This window comes from Pinus tabuliformis, chromosome 5_1 (assembly GCF_031772625.1).
Source record: "Pinus tabuliformis cultivar Carrire ecotype Pingquan chromosome 5_1, CPIR1, whole genome shotgun sequence".
NCBI classification, from domain to species: domain Eukaryota; kingdom Viridiplantae; phylum Streptophyta; class Pinopsida; order Pinales; family Pinaceae; genus Pinus; species Pinus tabuliformis.
In genome coordinates this window covers 643978252-643996927 of record NC_142305.1, presented here as the reverse complement: position 1 = coordinate 643996927, position 18676 = coordinate 643978252, and the positions used below count along the sequence as shown (strand labels likewise).

Below are 18676 nucleotides of genomic sequence, written 5' to 3'. Positions count from 1 at the left end.
AGAAAACTATAAAAGCCTAAAAAAAACGATAGATGAGATTAATAATTAATACATTAAAAGGTTAGTATCTAGAAAATCCATGACATTCTACAATTGCTAATATGAACAAACTGAAACTAATTTCTTTTCATATAGACACAAAATTTCTTTACTAATTTTGCAACAGAATAGGAACATAAGTAAATACAGTCATACAATTCAACAATACAATATTTTTAGGAAATCCAATTGGAAAAACCCTTTGCTTGATTGAGAATTTTATTGATAGAAGAATGAGAAATAGATCTCTTACAAAAACAATCTTATTTCAATAGAAACCAATCTGGTTTTCTCTACTTGTACTAAGCTAAAACACCTGCAAGACTCCGATCCTTGCTTCCCTATTTCCTTGCGCAAATCCCAAGGAAATTCTCCTATAAATCTACGCATAGGCCTCTCTTGGTATCCTGATCCTCTCACAAGCTCACACACACATACACAAATTTGTGTTCTCCACTGCCTTGTCTCACCAACTCATGCTCACAAGACAATGAATAATTTGTTGCCTTGGTCCTCCTTATAGGTTTTTTGAATAGGCTAAATCTAGAAAGTCTTTCCTTTAGGAAATCGAATTGCTGGTTGAAGAGTTAACAAAGGCTATCAAGCTATTGTAACTCATCCTGCCTTAATTTAGAAGTTAAGGCTCTCTTAGCTTGTCCTTTCCCAAATTAACTCGCACTAGAAGACAACAACTGAGCCTTCCACATCTGCACTAGTCAAACTGCTTCATGCACACGTCCTAACTTTTAGGAATTTGCCCTAAATTTTAGGAACTCATCCTAATTTTTAGGAATTAGCTCCTAACTTATAGGAATTGGTTCCTAACTTATAGGAACTTGTGCATGCTAAGGAAAAACTACTTCTGGTCTCTTTGACTAGAGCGCAAGTCAAAGAAGGGCCTTTCTCACTACTATTTTCATATATCACAAAATATAGATATATAATGTAATAATATATTGATATATTACTACTTAGGTATTAATATATAGATATTAATGTGAAGGAATTATGCCTATAGATTAGTTTAGTAATATTAATATAATATATAATATAACCGTATATAAGTTAATATATATTAATAAGTTATATTAATAAGCAAGAGTTGGAGTATTAATATAATATATTAATAATATAATATATTAATAATATAATACTAGGTTATATATAATATAATAATAATACACTAATAGGTTATATTGGATCTGGTTCTCCTAATTTCTCCTTGAATTGAACGTTGTAAGGATTTTGCTAGATCGAGGTCTATGTTTCATGTTAGCAAATGAGGGTATAAGATGTTGGAAAATGCAATATGGTAGTTATTAATTCAGATTTTCTTTAACCTTAATAATTGCTTGTGAACTTTATTTATCTTCTTATGTTTTCTTTATTAGATCTTCTTCATCAAACAATTATCAAGAGAAAAATAGTAAAGACAATGGACACAAAAATTAGGCTCCAAGCTAGGGAAAAACCCAAAAAATATCTTCTCTTCTTATAGAATCTGCTTCAAATGAGATAACCAAGACCCAAACCCTAGACCAAGTACTCCTCCAAGTACCAAGTCAGCCCTCCAAGAAGCTCTTCCAAGAAGATTAGATCAACAAGGTCTAGTTCTGCTTCAACCAGCTTCCATCTTCAACTTCGACCCCCCAACTTCGACCCTACAACTTGGTCTTGCAACTTCGGCCTTGTAGCTGCTACAAAACCCTAATTTAGGCAAAAGACAGTTCTTCAAGAGATCCTCCTTTGAGCAAGATCAGGTCTACCAAGGTCAACGAAGTCAAATCAAAATATTCGATCTTCCAGCAACCTGATCCTACAACTTGATCTCTGGCAATTCGGATTTGCAATTTCAACCTTCCTTGAAGCTGTACAAACCCTAATTCTTTGCACCTGTGAGAGAGATAGAACCCCAAAAAAAAAATTGAGGACTTCCTCTTGCTTCCTTGATCTTTGCTCTAGCCTTCTTAGTCTTTCCAACTTCAGATCAAACTATTTCTTGAGAGATCGAACTTATGTGAGTGAGTGTGTTAAATGCGGTCAAAGTTGCCTATATTTATAGCCTTTTCAAGAGGTCAAATTTCCTCCTTTAGGCCAACTTGTAGCTTCCAGGGCTAACTAGTACTTTGGTGTTAATTTTTCATAGGGATACATTGTTCTTTGCTTTGATAATTGCATTTCATCATTAAGTTCACCCCATATCATCATTACGTTATGAAGATCTACACCATTATTCATCAAGATATGCAATTATATAGAAATAACAACATCGTCATCAATGCAACGAAACATAAAGGAATAGTAGAAGAAAAGCATGCACACACATAGAGACACCAGGATTAGTCTGAGACAAGGGAAAAAACCACTATGGGGAAAACCCTTGCAAATCTTCTTCTTCTTAGATCATCATCAAATGATTTAGAAAAAGAGAGTACAATGATCTACAACTTTATCTCTGCAACAAAACAGCTATGATATCCATGAAACAAATCTAATCATGCTTGAAAATAAAACCCTCATTCTAATGGTTGTAATGTGTTGTCACTGACTATAGTCAACTACTGGATATTGCTGAACACTAATCTGAACACTAATGAACACTACTTTAACTGAGCAGAATCTTCGGAATACAGAAATCTCATCCATGAGTCCCAAACACAGGGAGAAGCTGTGTGAGCGTCTATAGCAAATATGGACGCTCTTTGCATAACTGGATGACTACGTTTGGAATAGATTTAGACGCTCTCAAGTGAACTGGATGAGGGCCTCCAGGGTTAAACATACCTAGACCTACTTCAAGCCATGGACACTCTCATAAGACTGATGTGCAAGCGTCTATGGCATCTTGGATGCTCTCAGGACCACTCTGTGCGAGCGTCCAAGGACTAATACAACCTGATCTGACCCTCAAGTCCTCAATGTTCCCATAACTCAATATGCCAGCATCCAAGGCTCCCTGTACACTCCCATAATCCTGTGTGCCAGCTTCTAGGGACTAAAATGCTCAGTTCTATGCCAACGTTTGGGGATCAGAAAGCCCTAAGTCAGAGCAAACCTTACGCCTGTGATTTTAGACCCTAATGCGAACTGCTTCCATTGAACCTACGTGAACCAAGAAAAAAAGAGAAGAGTAGATATCTTGATCGAATGTGTCCAAATGAGCTTGAGGTCTCTTCTATTTACAAGCTTTCATGAGGGTCCACTTGCGGTTAAGGCTGACCTAAGCATTTACCCATGTGGTTAGGGGCCGACCCATTCCATAATACATGTATGACTAAAATAATTCAAAACTCAACTTTATCTTGACCAAATTGGGTGATCTTTAGGTCGATTTTGGTCCTCTCGAAAAGAGGAATCTAATGCAATCATCATCTTGGTAAATTGAGCTATCTAAAGTGGAATTTGACTGCAGTTCCAAAAATTAACACTCCCTCTCAACTAGGGAGAATTCCACTTGCCAATATATGTCCATTGAACAATATTCCATTATGGAATCTTCAAGTGTCGTCATGTATCATCATTTTACATCTTGATCTATCCTTTGCTTATTACTTCTTATCGCTTGATTGTTCCTGCTCGTATGTTGAACATTCTTGGATCTAGAAGAAGAAGAATGTGTTACTGGAGGGGAGCTCAAGCTACCACCCTCTGTCCATCAGCCTGCTACCTAGAATCTTTGCCAACATGCTACTACTAGGAATATCATCATTGATGCTCATCAGAGGACATATCATTAGGGAGAATATCTCAACCTAGAACCACATTAGGGAGCACATCTCAACCCAGAATCTCATATCCAAACACATAGGGGAACATTTCTCGACCCTGGGATCTCATCGGGGAGCTTACTCTCAACCAAAAATCTCAAAAGGGGAGTAACTCTCAACCCAATCCTATTGCATATCGATCTTTCCAAAAATGACTCTCAGAAGTCATGTGGTAGAACACCTGCATCGTAATTTCCTTGGGTTGTACACCCCCAAGTCAACTCTCAACTCATTGGCCAAACGAGGAGCGGTATTCCCAACAAGCCCTTCTTGTGGGTATGATGCCAACTAGGATATACTCTGCAAAGACCAAACATGGAAGCAACATTCTCCAACCCTATAAAGATAGGGGAGAAATATCCTCAACTCTTTGGGTAACATATAGGGGTAACGCCCTATTGTCCAAAGTTCCCTCAACCCCAGAAGCCCTCCATCTCAATTCCTCATCTTGGGAGCTCAAACAGGGAGGAAGAGTTGGCTCAGTGTCCTTGATCAACGCTGCTCTCATCATACTCAAATCTGGTATCAACTTGTCTTAATAACAGTTGTTTCCTATTCATACAGAAAATCAAATCAAATTTTATATCATATATAATCATATAAATCAAAAAAGGATACCATAATCATCCTCCCTCTCAAGGAGGTTCCAACCACAAGCCTGAGCTTGTTTCGAACAACTGCACTATCTCAATATATGAGAGTATCTGATCTATAAATATGGGACTTCTAGCTAATCGGATCACAATGTATCCATGTCATATCCAGATCATGCTCAAACAACTCTCTAAGGAGCTTCTTCATCCTACCTCATAGCTAGCCATGCTAGCAACATCGTACTCATCCTCAATCGTACTATGGACCTCTCATCCAAGATATCATGGCATATCTAAAGCAACATCTAAATGTGCTTATCAACAATAATCTCAAATATCAACAATACATCCATGCAGTCACATATCATAGGAGAAATATATCATCCTCAAAAATAGAACACCTCATGCAGATATTTCAAAGCATGCTCGGTGGAAACTCTATGTGAATGAAGCAACTCAATCATGAATTTATTCAGGTTTTATGCACATCATATATATACAGATGGATGTTCAAAATAGAACATCAATGCTTCAAACAATTATTAGATGCCATGTCAAGTTCAACAACATCTTGAACGACAAATCGAAGTATCCAAGGATTTGCATTTCATTATTCAAAAACATTTTCCAGTGGCTTTGCAATATGGAATTTCTTTCCCAAATTCCAGAAATCGCTTCATCATGCCATGATACATCATTTCGAGCTTCATATGCTATCTCCCTCTGATTTAGATCATTAGAGGCTCATCACCTGTCAAGAGTAGACCATCATGATGTAAAACCAAAACCATAATCAATGTCAAAGCCATACCTTGGAACTCATCATCCTGACTTCATAAAATAATTGTCAAATATAGACATATCTAGATCAGGGAGCTTACTTCATGCAATGCGCTTTACTAAGCCAACATAATCAGCCTTATATAAATCAATGATGTATCATCAATCAACAAAGTCAGCTCATCAAAGTTTAGAAGTCAGATCAAAGTCATCAATATCATAGTATCAATTCTTTTAACTAGGAGACAGGTGGAGCTCATATCAAATCTTGACTTGCTAACAGGTTGTAATCAACCATGAATTATCAATTCCAACTTTTATGAAGTCGTTCTCATAATCATAATACAAGTCATTTCTGTCACTAGGTGCAAATGCATACACCAAGGATGAGTCATGCAGGTTTCAATTTCATGTTGAATCATAACTATCATTATCTCAACCATTATGCTAGGAACGATGAGGCCAATACAAAATCATTTTTCCAAATACCCACATAAGTCATTATGCCCACATGGTATAGAAATCAGGGAAAATCAACGATCATCAAATTAGATCATCAGACATCAGGTCAAGTCCAAATTTTCTATCGTAGAGAGATCTATAATCGAAGCATCTCTCAGTCATCAATTCAAAGTTATTGTCAAGCATCATGACAAAACACTATTCATATATACCAGTAATCCAAACCATTCCAACCTCTTGTAGCACAAACATAGTGACATATCTATATGTATGTCCCGATCACCTACAAACACAAGTTCAGTGTACATGTTCATATTATGGCAAACATTCAACCTTTTCCTACTTGTATATCTTACGATCTACAACACATATGTGGAATTGACATCCTGCAAGTGAACATTTGATTTCGTGCACAAAACTTTATTTTTGTGTCCATCAAGAATAGTAGCACCTATGGGCCTTCCTTTGTGTGAGTGAGGCTCATACCTCTGCTGTAGATCAACAATGTCAGATACCCATAAATCATACTTCAATAGTACATATAATGCAAATGGAGAGATTCTCCCTTTGAATGAGAATCCACTTCATTCGTCTTCTTTCATGTCATCAACCTATCTTTACTAGAGTCATGAAACAACAGATCTATTAGATCAAACGTATATCCCTCATGGTCATAACATGCTCACGTCAACTACTATATCATCACGTCATGACATCAATATTTCATCAAAAGTTAGAGTCACGTGATAGGGACAACGAACAGGTGTGACAACATATTTCACAGATCATGAACACAATATCACTTTTATCAAGTCAATCCATCAGGTTAGGGCATTCATTTTTACCATATTCCATAATTAATATCAAATACATGACCACGATTAATAAGAGACGTAGAGTATCAATCTTATAGTTCTATCATCAAGGTTACCATAGGATCAGGTCAGGTAATAAAACTTTACCAAAACAACAAGAGTTTCAACATCAATGAGGTAACCTTCTATAAGAGATCCATCATATCTTATGCATGTCAAGTGTCAAGAGTATCATTTACTAGAGTCAAGGTACTAGCCTTCTTCACAGAACCATGATCTCCAAGAACAATAGATGTTAGCCAAACATCAAGTCATGCCACTATATCCAAGATCAGTAATAACTAGCCTCATAGAATTGAGAAGATCATCATGATCAAAATATTCAATACCAGGTGCACTATTTCATCATAGGAAACATAAATCCAAATCTCTTTCATATGCAAGCATGAGCCATTTGCGAAGGAGACATTTTCAACATACCATAAGGCTTACCTAGTCATCCAATGTTATAGTTGAAACATAACATTGAAACAATATACCTTTCATACCTTGTAGTCTTCAAATACTTGTGCACCTTCTCATAGGAAGCTTGTAGTGCTTGTCACTTTTTCATCAAGTGCTTCTTTACCTCTTTCCAAATCTAGCTTTTGTTTCTTGCATCTCAAATGATCCTAAGGAGGGATCCACTCATCACATCTCATCAAGGAGATTAGATACATCCATATACTCAAATATACATGCAGGGAGTATAAGAAATGATCAAAACAATAATCATAATAATCAAATCCATAAGTCTAAAAAAGAGTAAAGACATAAAGAAACATCATAAGTCAAGAAGTACTTATCTTCAATGAGAGGTGATGCTCTCCCTCTTGAACCAACCTTCAAGAGTCATCACTAAAAATAGTCCACATAAGGATGTTTCCTTCAATCAAATTTATGAACAACCAAGTCATCTAAGGCTTCATCAAATCTATCACAAGTGCTTGAGCATCTTCACATAAACCATGCTAGAGTTTCATACATCAAATCTAAATTTTAGCCATAAACCAGGGTTTCTCTCAAACCCTAACCATCAAATCCTTATGCACTAAATACCTATGGTTTCCTTCATACCCTAGGATTATTTTAGGTCTCCACCATCCTCTTCTTATTTCCATCAAAAGTATCTCCATGGGGGTGATCTCAATGGCTTTTCTTCAACCCACCTTTGATACCATGTTAATTTTCCATAGGGCTACATTGTTCTTTGCTTTGATAATTGCATTTCATCATTAAGTTCACCCCATATCATCATTACATTATTAAGATCTACACCATTATTCATCAGCATATGCAATTATATAGAAAAAACAACGTCATCATCATCATCATCAATGTAGCAGAACATAAAGGAACAATAGAATAAAAGCATGCAAACACATAGAGACACTATGGGGAAAACCCTTGCAAATATTATTCTTCTTAGATCGTCATAAATGATTCAGAAAAAGAGAGTACAATGATCCCAACTTTATCTATGCAACAAAACAACTATGATATCCATGGAACAGATCTAATCATGCTTGAAAACAAAACCCTCATTCTGATGGTTGTAATGTGTTGTCACTGAATGTAGTCAGTTGCTGGATATTGTTGAACACTAATATGAACACTGTTGGACACTACTGTCATTGAGCAGAATCTTTGGAATACAAAAATCGCATCCATGAGTCCCAGATGCGGGGAGGAGGAGTGGTGCTAGCGTATATAGAATATTTGGATGCTCTCTACATAACTGGATGATTGCATCTAGAACAGATCTGGACGCTCTCATAAGACTATCATGTGAGCGTCTATGGCATCTTGGGCACTCTCTGGACAACTCTGTGCAAGCGTCCGGGGACTAATACAACCTAATCTGACTCTCAAGCCTTGGGTGCTCCCATAACTCATTGTGCTAGCATCCAAGGATCCCTGGACGCTCCCATAATCCTTTGTGCCAGCGTCCAGGGACTAAAATTCCTAGTTCTATGCCAGTGTCTGGGGATCAAAAAACCCTAAGTCAAAGCAAACCTTATGCCTGTGATTTCAGACCCTAGTGCGAACTCCTTCCGTCGAACTTGTGTGAACCAAGACAAAAGAGAAGAAAATATATCTTGATCGAATGTGTCCAAATGATCTTGAGGTCTCTTCTATTTATAGGCTTTCATGAGGGTCCACTTGGGGTTAAGGCTGACCTAAGCAGTTACCCATGTGGTTAAAGGCCGACCCATTCCATAATAGATGTATGAATGCAATAATTCAAAACTCAACTTGACGAAATTGGGTGATCTTTAGGTCAATTTTGGTCCTCTTAGAAAGATGAATCTAATGCAATCATCATCTCAGTCATTTGAGCTGTCCAAAGTGGAATTTGACCGTAGTTACAAAAATTAACATTTGGAAGTTTCCATAACTTTCTAGACTCAAAATAAATTATTTTATAAGGCACATCTTGCCCAGAAGGTATTATAATCATGATTGACTCATGACAATAAATAATATGACCTAACAAACCATAGAAGCATGAAGAACATGCTTTTACCTAGAAGACCATCAATAAGAAGCAATAAACCCATGCTTTAAAATAATATTTTTTCCTTTTTCTTTTGTTTGTTAAATAAGATATACATATTGAAATGAGTACAATAACAATTATGAAGACCGAAACTAGTTAAATTTTCCAACACTCCCTCTTAACTAGGGAGGTATTCATAATTGTACAACTACTACAACATCATTCTCAAACTAAAGAGTTCTCATAAGAAGAGTCGGATTGGTAAGCCATATATAAGCATCAACATTATGAATAACACTTTCTTTATGGCCTAACTGACAAACTCAACTTCATTCGAGAGCATTATGCAGGGAGGATTTACATGAGATAGTGCACTACCTCTAAGGCACATACACCATCCAGATGTTCATCAAGTATGTCATTTTAGGACTATTCTTATCTTGGGTTTTCAATCATTAATCCTTAAAGAATATTGGTCCTCTTTGACCACTATTATCTTGGATACATGTCCTATTATCAAAGAGTGTCAGTACCTTTCCTTCTTGGATTGTTTATCCTCAAGGAAACCATAGATGCTTATCCAATCCTCCAACATTCTCTCTCCATGGCCTTCACTTAAACTTATGGCTATTAGTCTTGGTCAAGTGCATGACACATGAAGAAGAGAATACAAATGTGATTTCCATCATCACTCCCTCTCAATCAGAGAGGATATCCCCATTCCCTCTTGATTAGGGAATAGATCCTTGCTCCTATTCAAGGAGAATCCTTTACTCCCTCTCAAATCTAGAGGAGATTCCTGAATTCCTTTTCAATTTGAGAAGTCATAACCACAAGCTCTCTAGATTGTTTCCATAAGAGTATCAACTACTTGTTCTTTGTGGAGATATTTGCATTTCTCTCTCTTTCCTTCACATCTCATTATATCGAGCTTTCTTCCTTCCTGGGTATCATGGAGCCATCTTCTTCCTTCAATCTTGTGATAGGGTTCAGGCCATCAATATTGCACATCACTTTCATCTTGTCATCATCAATGAAGGCATTATATTGAGCCTTACCAAACTTCAAGATAATCATAGCTTCCTCATGAAAGTGATCTCTTGTTGTTGTATGAACTTGAACTTCAGGTTATCTTCTCACACTGCTACCTTTTAATCCCAAGATGAAAACATCTTGACTTCATAATTGCCAAAATCATATGTTGAGCTTGCCTCAACATTCATCATATATTCCTGCAATATCCTTCTAGGTAGCAAAACAATATGTTAACTAGATAACCAATAACAAAAATATTAGACTGTAGTTCCCTGCTCTAGTTGACTAACCTTGATATGTCATTAGCATTAATTTATCCTTAAGGCTCACACATTATTCTTTGAGGACCTCAGGTTGAGGACCCAGACACTTGACTTTACTATTAGTAGATGTGATGGTTATGTTGTTATCTAGTTGATTTTATGATGACAATAGTTGTGATGGGTGTATTTGTTTCCTAGTTGATGTTATAATGATGATAATTGTGATGGATGTGTTTATTTCCTAGTCAATGTTATGATGATTATATCATTAATGGATATGTATGTTTTCTATTGATATTATGATGATGATAGTTGTGATGGACGCATTCATTATGTTGGATATCTACATTAGTTCTAGTTCATGGTGAACAATGATGTGGATGATTATGTCATGTTGATGCTTTAACATATGTTATGATGTCAATGCCTAACATTGTGAAACATTATTACTAATGATTATCAAGTATGGCATGAGACAACTAGATGCACTTGCATGTGATGATTCGACAGCATCTGGTTTGATGGAATTCAATATTTTGTCTTCGAAATTTTAAAGTTCAGTTTGAATTCTGCTATAAATTTGAATGACATGTTAGTGGCTATAGGCACAGGTTAGTTGCTTGGTTGGATGACTCATACATGGGTGATGGAGCTATACATATAGATGGAACTTCATGGGAGGGGTGGGATAACATCCTTGATTTCACCCACTAGCACTCCTGTCGTGACTTGGGCTATAAGGGTTGGGATATCTTTTCCTTGAAGATCATGATGTTGTGGGGGAAGGCCTCATATTAGGTCACTTTTTGAGGATTTTACTGGGGGGCGTGCATCGAGGTGGATTCCTTGATCCCCAACACCATTAGTCTCACTATAGAAGGAAACACAAGAGATGATAGCAGTGTTTGTCATTGCACCTAGATCTTCCCCTCGTATTTACTAGATGTTTGAAGGGCAAGCGGTGAGGCACCCTTGGAACTTCAAGGGAAGTTCTTGAAGAGCACGGCCAACTTGGCACCCTTGGAATCAATAAGAAACTGTTAGGCGTGGCACCCTTGGAACTTTAAAGGGCAGTTATTGAAGGGCACAACTAGCTTGGAACTCTTAGCATAAAAAAAAAACTACCGTGTATAATCAAGATATGAAAATCCCACTAATTCACATAAGGTGGTAAATGAGGTTTTAGAACCAAGGAAATGAAATCAAGAATAAAACTTTGGGTAAAGGGAAGATAGGAAGAAATACAAATATTGTATTGCTTCAAAACACTACCCCTCCCATGATGGAAAATATTAGGTAGATAATGTACATGATTATTTTAATAGGTAAAAGGGGGGGAGGGACATCGAGTTAATTAGAAAGATTAATCCTACAATAGTTAAAATTCTTTAAGAAAAGAGGGTGGTGAATAAAAATATAAATATTGATGAACTAAATTAGAGAAATTAGAGAACCTCCATGTGGTAAGAGTCAATATAAGAATATCCACCTAAGAGGCAAATTGAGTTAAATTAGGAGGTAGTTAGGGGACCAAATATGAGACTTCTCAGTTGACTTCAGTAATGAACACAAATTAAGGAGTAGAAAAGGGGTATCAATAGAAAACTAGGGAGTCTTGTTGGGGTGAGCAGAAAATATTACTTTTGAATTAAAATTTAAGTAAATTATTTGGAGAACCTTGGTGGGAGGGTGACACATGGGTGGTTGAATAATCAAAATTTTTAATTAATAAAAAAAAAATATGCATGAAGGCCAAGTGTCACCTATGAAGCCTCCTATAAAAGAAGGGGAAAGCTATGGGAGAAGGGACTTTTCGCTTACCCTATTGTGGGATGGATGAGATTATGTTATTGTGAGTGGCTACGAGCTATAGTGAGTTTGGTGAGGTGGAGGTCCTTAGAGAGGGAACTCTTGAGCCAAGGAGTGCTCACCTCTATCATCTAGCATGTTTCCTCTATTGTATAGCCCCATTGCAGCTCAGGGGTCCATGGGGAAGAAGAGTACTCAAGGAGTAGGTTGGGAGGTCAACCGGTGGGTCATTAACATCTGGTCATAACACATCAACATTCACACTTGGACGTGGATGACAACAATGGAGAACAAGTAGCGGTAAGGCTAAGATCAAATTTCCACTCTGGGGTGAACGATACGTGTTATATTCATGATGTTCTATTACATTATTTTTTGCATCTATAGTTAAAAAAAATGATATGTTGAATGCATTATAAATTATGGACGTTTATGTAATTGCCTTAATATCTATGTGTTCTAATGTTGGTGGGTGTTAAGGTGTTTCACTATCTTGGTATGGATGTTACTAGATAATGATTAGTTAAATTAAAATTAATTATTTGCTTAAGGTTGTAATCTAAGCTTAACTACATTATTTATAGTTCAAAAAAAAAAGAAAAAAAATATGTTACGGAGGATGCCTCATCATGATGGATTTCTTATCAAAAAAATTAACATCCTCAAGGTTCATCTTCACAAGAATCTTCCTTCATGCATCATAGTTCCCATGGATTGAACTTGATTATCGAGTTATAATTTTCTTTTGGAGACTATACTGGATGTTGATCATTATTCTATATAATCTAGTGAGAAAGTCTTGATCTTTTATTCATTCTAGAGTAAGTCAAATTCTTCTTTTAAGCATCATATAACCATATGGAAGATTCACTAAGCATATTTTATGACCAAATTCTTTTACAATATTCTTGTACATATGAATCCTACCCAAGAGAAGAGTTCAAATATGCATTCCTATGCTTTCATACAATCATCTAGCTATTTGTCCTTAAATGAGCCTACAACTTGACCAACTTCATTCCTTCATCCTTCAAGAGTATTGTTTCCATACTATATGGAATATATACTAACCTTTTCATAATGTTTTTCCAAGAACCTTCCAAAATGATGGTTCTTATAGGATCTTGATGATCCATCTTAGAAAAATGACTACTTCTAACATAATGTTAGACAATGCTTGGATGAAAAATAATATGCAAAGTGGTCCTAATTTTCTCATTCTTGTAAAGTAGATGTTTATTATTGAAGAAACTTAATCAAGTATACTCTAATTCTTCTACTATTGCATGCTTCTATATATATGATGCCATGTTTTTACAAAATCAAGACTCTTCAATGCATGTTATTCTAAATGAAAGAAAGACAAACTTCATAAAGAACTTGACAGAGAGGATGCCTTCTTCAATAGTAAAGATATTTGATATCTTCTCTATATTCTTCTCAGGTTCTCCCTTCTCTTCAACTGTGTGAGCTTCACTTCTTTCCTTTCTTTTGTTGTTCTGCTTGTTTGTACAATCCCTTTTAAAGTGTCCATATTCATTGCATCCAAAGCATTGAACCTTGGACATATTTGACTTCTTCTTGGACTTTCCAAACTTTCCCTTCTTCAACTTCTTGGTTCTTGCAATAAAGGCTTGAGATTGTTCATTTGATTTAGTGTCATCCTTTTCCTTGATCCTAGTCTCTTCCAAGATGCATTGAGCCCACAACTCATCAAAAGGAGTAGTATCTTTCTTAGAGTAGATGCTAGTTGCAAAACTACTCCATTCTAGTGGCAAAGCATTCAGTACACAGATGGTCATTTCAGAGTCAGAAATTGTCTCCCCAAGCCCATGCAATTGATCTCTTATTTGTGAAATCTTCATCAAATAGGAGGCCATGTCTTCATCCTTTGATTTCCTTATTCTGTATAGTTGGTTTCTCAAGGAAATCTTTTGACCTGATGTACTTATAGAGTACAACTTTACTAGCTTATCATACATAGCCTTAGATGTCTTCAAATCAGCAACAAAGCAAACAAAGTGATCCTCAATGGATTCAATAATTATCCTTTTTGCCTTCACTTCTCCTTTCTTGTATTTTGTTAACTCTTGAGTATTTTCTTTGCTAGGTTCAATGAGGACATATTCCATTACTTCATGTTTTGTAAGTGTCAGGTCAATCCTTTTCTTCCATGCTAGGAAATTTGCTGATCCAATGAGCTTATTACTTTCCTTGTAGAAAGAACCCATATGACCTGTAGATTCATACATAATGTAACAATATGGTACTTACTTGTCAACCAAGAGCCTTCTCTTCTTTGATGATGTCTCCAACTATCTTGATGATTTTGAGATCTTCAAAGAGACTTCAATGATGTCATTGAAAGATGTCTTCTATGATACCTTCAACAACAACTTCTAAGAGTGATGAATGATACCAATATTCTTTGATGATTCCTTCAAAGATTTATTCCAATGAGCCTTTAATTAGATCTCCTTCCAAAAGAGATCAAAAACCATCTTGTAATATTCCTTTTTCAAGCCTTCCTTTGATGAGAGCTTGATGTAGACTTCTTTATTCCTTCAATAAGAGTTTGATCCCTTGGAAAACCCTTCTTTGTGTCCACAAGATGATATTTTCAACTGTCTTCTCTTATTCACCTTAGATTTGATACCATGTTGGAAAATGCAATATGGAAGCTATTAATTCAGATTTTCTTTAACCTTAATAATTGCTTGTGAACTTTATTTATCTTCTTGTGTTTTCTTTATTATATCTTCTTCATCAAACAATTATCAAGAGAAAAATAGTAAAGAAAATGGGCACAAAAATTATGCTCCAAGCTAGGGGAAAACCCCTCCAAGGGGATACCTAGAAAATATCTTCTCTACTTACAGAATCTACTTCAAATGAGACAACTAAGACCAAAACCTTAGACCAAGTCCTACTTGAAGTACCATTTTATCCCTCCAAGAAGCTCTTCCAAGTAGATCAGATCAGCAAGGTTTGATTTTGCTTCAACCAGCTTCCATTTTCAACTTCAACCCCCCAGCGTCGACCCTGCAACTTGGTCCTGCAACTTCGGCCCTGTAGGTCCTACATAAACCCTAATTCAGGAATAAGACAAATCTTCAAGATATCCTCCTTTGAGCTTGAATAGTAATGTCTCCCAAGGTCAAGGAAGTCAAATCAAAATATTCGCTCATCCAACAACTTGATCCTGCAACTTGATCTCCTGCAATTCAAACTTGTAATTTTGGCCTTCCTTGAAGTTATAGAAACCATAATTCTTCACAACTGTGAGAGAGATAGAGCCCAAAAACAAGCCTCCAAGACTTCCTCTTGTTTCCTTGATCTTCACTTTAGCCTTCTTAGTGTTTCTAGCTTCAGATCCAACTATTTCTTGAGAGATAAAACTTATGTAAGTGAGTGTGTCAAATGAGGTCGAAGTTGCCTATATTTATAGCCTTTTCAAGAGGTCAAATTCCCTCCTTTAGGCCGACTTGTAGCTGTCAGGGCTGGCTTGTACTTTGGAGGCTTCTAGGACTTTCTAGACTCAAAATAAATTCTTTTACAAGGTACATCTTTCCCGGAAGGATCTTATAATCATGATGTTGACTCTCTTGACTCGTGACAATAAATCATATGACCTAAAAAAACCCTAGAAACATGAAGAACATGATTTTACCTAGAAGACCATCAATAGAAATCATGAGACTCGTGATTTTTTTTTTTTTTTAACATAAGATATACATATTGAAATGAGTACAATAACAATTATGAAGACCAAAATTAGTTACATTTTCCAACATAAGATCGTCGTCTCTATAAGTTTTGAGGCACTAATTCGAGGAAAGATAAGGAAAACCAAATCCAATATAACCTATTAGTATATTATTATTATATTATATATAACCTAGTAGTATATTATTAATATATTATATTAATACTCCAACTCTTTCTTATTAATATATATTAACTTATATGTTATATTATATATTCTATTAATATTATTAAAATAATATATAGGTATAATTCCTTCACATTAATATTTTTATATCAATACCTTAGTATTAATATATTTTTAGTTTATTACATTATATATTTATATTTTATTATTTATTACATACTAATTATTAATCTCATTTATCTTTTTTTATTTTTTTTAGGCTTTTTACATTTTCTATCCTTGTGTTTTATTTTATAGCTAGGGTTCTCATATGTCGGCTCTCATCCTCCTCCTCTTTTCTCTTATTTATACATCTTCCTCTCTCATTCTCTCAACCATTCAATCCTAATAAAAAGAGTCTTGTTTTGGACTTGAAACATCAACTCCAAATTATGAATGTGGATGAAATTATGAACTCAACTTCTCCAGATTTCATATTTTTGAATTATGTAAAGGTTGAAGATAGTAAGGGACAATTTCCTTTCCTATGTATAGAAACAATCATATGTCGATATAAGAAGATTTTAAATCTCAAACAAGGGGGTCTATAGACTCCTTCAGCAATGCATTTTAATGCGTCTACATAATGTGATTTACATCATTATGAATGAAAAATATGACTTTTTTCCAAGGAAAAAAATAATTATTATTATTTTTTTCCTCAGAAAAAATCATAATTTTCATTAGGTAGTGAAACATTACATTATGTTAATGTACCGTGGTGCATTCTGATAGTTATCGTTGAAAGCAATCTGATCATATCTGGAAAAACATACCCAATATCAAATATCTATGGCCTATAAACTAAATACATGAAAGAAAACATAACCGTTTAAATTTGCATAAAGTTGTACTAATTGATTTGTCATCATCTAATCATGAGCAAGATATCAAAAGTTCAAAAGACAGTAGCATATATTCTCATCCTACATTTTACTAAGACTCTAAAAGGCCTTCATTTAAAGGTCTATGGAAGTAAGTCTGAGCATCATCCTCTAATTGTTCAGAAATTTTCTATACTCTCATATTATGAAAAGCACCTTCCTCAGAGAGAGATTCTAATGTTGTATTCCATTCCCTATAAATATGGTAGCATGAAACATAGTCAAAAACATTTTTGATGCATTGAACAAATTTGGATCATTTCTTGATTTGTGCATGTCATCCTTGTGCAAGGGCCATGCTAATATTCTTTATATTATTCCAATTTTATCATATTTCTTTGAAGATATATTATTATTTGAGAATAAAGAGATTAACCATTTACTATAACAACATCATCATCATCTGAATAATTAAACTTAATCATATTTAAAAGTTAATATTTAAATATATTTTTGAAAAATAAATAGGTTTTTTTATCACATAATTATGGTAACTTGGTTCATGATAAGATGAATACAAGAAGAAAAAGATATAATTTGATATATTTTTTTATTTACTTTTAAAGTAAGACTGGGTTTATTTTATAACGCGAGGGGTAAGAAGATTTAGTAGAAGTTTTATGGGTACTCATAAGCTTTTAGTTTATGCCATTTCAAAGACAAAATTTAAGATTATTGGTATGTTATTGAGTTTTTGGATTTATAAAAGAAAGAAAAGTGAAGTTATAAAAATAAAGTAAATATGTTTTGTTTATGGTTTTACTAATTATTATATAAAATAGATGGAAAGGATCATATTTGTTTTAAAATATATTAAAAATAAATAAAAGATACATGTTAAAAAGGGAAGTTTAGTTTAAGTTTTTGTTATTTAGTTGTATTTTTATTTATTAAGATGAGGTGTTTGTTTGTTTTTTTTGGTTATTTTTTTTCCTTTATTTGTTTTTACTTTAAAACTTATGTTTAATCTACGAAGCACTTATCATAAAATATGATATTTATCATTTTGTGGTTGTATTTCTTTTCAATTTTCTTGTAATGTTGGGTTGTTATCTTCCTCCACATGACCTATATGGTAGGCAAAGAGCTCCTTAGTATGTAAATACAAATCCAAAGTAAAGGATTATTTGGATATTTTTTCTTCTAAAAAACTTTTTATTAACGATGTGTCTAATAGTTCCTCATCAATTTTGGAGCTTCTAGTGGCTCCTTTGTTTTTTTTCTAATTATTATTTCTATCCTTTGCATCATTAGACAAAGGCATCTTTGTTCTTATAATTAAAACAACTTGCTATCCTTTATGCATTTCTTTCCTTCTAGGCCAATATTAACACCCACTTGACCCTTGTTATGTCGCATGAATTACACAATGAATCTATGAGCCATAGGAACATCCTCCTTGTCTAATTCTATTATTTTTACTGTCTCCTTCCTATGATGAGCCCGCCCCATTAAATATACTTCCTCTTCCTAACTCTATTTAACCTCATATCATTATGGGAACCTAATATGACATGGTCACAAATCTCACAAATGTGTGACTCTCTCATGTTTCACTTCCTTTGAAATTTATGATTATTGTGTAGCCTAGAGGCAATTAGAGAAGACTTAGCTAGTGTGATTGATCATGAGGTGAAACAACATTAGAATTATCCCTCCAACCATTATTCACTAGGCAGATAACCAAATCCTCATGAGTGTAAGTTCTTTTATTGTACAACATGGGTATGCTGACCTCCATGCTTTTTCTAGAAATTCT

At 34.9% G+C, this 18676-nt stretch overlaps 1 non-coding gene across 1 annotated transcript; it reads right to left on the bottom strand.

The window, feature by feature from the left end:
* Positions 1 to 17162: 17162 nt before the first annotated feature.
* Positions 17163 to 17263, bottom strand: LOC149166637 (U6 spliceosomal RNA). The gene has a single exon (XR_016261029.1). It is a non-coding gene; the product is annotated as a U6 spliceosomal RNA (small nuclear RNA).
* Positions 17264 to 18676: the final 1413 nt, after the last annotated feature.